Source organism: Chinchilla lanigera, unplaced genomic scaffold (assembly GCF_000276665.1).
Source record: "Chinchilla lanigera isolate Chin_1 unplaced genomic scaffold, ChiLan1.0 scaffold00032, whole genome shotgun sequence".
Lineage (NCBI taxonomy): Eukaryota > Metazoa > Chordata > Mammalia > Rodentia > Chinchillidae > Chinchilla > Chinchilla lanigera.
In genome coordinates, this window is record NW_004955433.1 from 14,367,677 (window position 1) to 14,369,017 (window position 1,341).

A 1,341-nucleotide genomic window follows, 5' to 3' on the forward strand; every position below is an offset into this window, starting at 1 on the left:
TAAGTCACATCCACATCAGTCCTTTGCTCGAAACCCCCTTCTGCTGGTTCCCACCGGCACTGACTGAACCAGGACGCAAACTGGAGCCTGGAGCTGCACACGGACTCCAGAAATAACCTAGAACCACCGCTGGGGGCTGGGACACCAGCGAAGTCCCTAGGTGTAATTTCAGGAACTACCAGGCATGGTGGGGTAGGAACAGTTTCCGGAGGATATCGGGAAGGGGCGGCAGGGCAGCAGGAAACGGAGTTGGGAAAGACGTGCAGCCTCTGAGACTCAAGTGTGAGCCAAAGTACCACCCCCCGGGCCGCGCGCAACGGGGAACCGGCCGGGTGCACGGGCAGGGGCGGGGCCTTTATCCTGCCCCTCCACCCCAACCTTTACTGAGCTGGGAGCCGGTTGCCTCCGGGCTCCAACCCGCCGTAGCTGACTCACAGCTTCTTCTCCCCTGGCTTTGCATCTGTGGTTACTCCAGGCATCCCAATGTTCCCAGGGCGCTCTTGCGCCCTTAAGAAGCAACGCTGTTTTTAGTCCACTTCACAGCTGCCAGCAGATGGACGTCCCTAGGAGGGGAGGACCATTTTGAGTATTGGCTACAGACTCCTTTACTTCTTCTTAGTTCTAATGCTTTCCTTTTTTCCAGCACCTTCAGCAGCCCTTAGCATTAACATCGCAGTGACTCCCATTTCAGAGGCCAGAGTATTTCAGGCTGGTAACTGCCTTGCTCCCCATCACCCAAGCAGCTGGGGCTCTGAGGCTGAGCCCCAAGCGCTCTGTCCACTGTCAAGAACGACCCTGCTTTAAAAAATAAAATAAGGGAGCCGGGCATGGTGGTGCATGCCTGTAATCCCAGCGCTCAGGAAGCTGAGGCAGAAGGATCCTTGTGAGTTCGAGGCCAGCCTGGGCTACAAAGTGAGCTCAAGGCCAGCCTGAACTGCATAGTGAGACCCTGTCTCAAAAAGACAAAAACAAACAAAAAAATAAGGAAATAGTTCCTTTTGAGCCAAATATGAGTGAGCATGCCCCCAGAACACAGATCAAGTAACAGTGGTTGACGTGTTACACCATAGAAACTGTTATATGAATTTTTATAGTCACAGAACAAATGAGAGTCACAAACTGATATGTTTACTACATACATTGGTATTTATATTGGTATTTCTGAGTTTTTTTGTTTTTTGTTGTTTTTGTTTTTTCCGGTACTGGGAATTGAACTCATGACCTTGCACTTGCCAGGCAGGCACTGTGCCGCTGAACTAAATCCCCAGCCCTGGGATTTTTGTTTTGTTTTGTTTTTTGTCTTTTTGAGGCTGGGGCTTGCTATGCAGTGCAGGCTGGCCT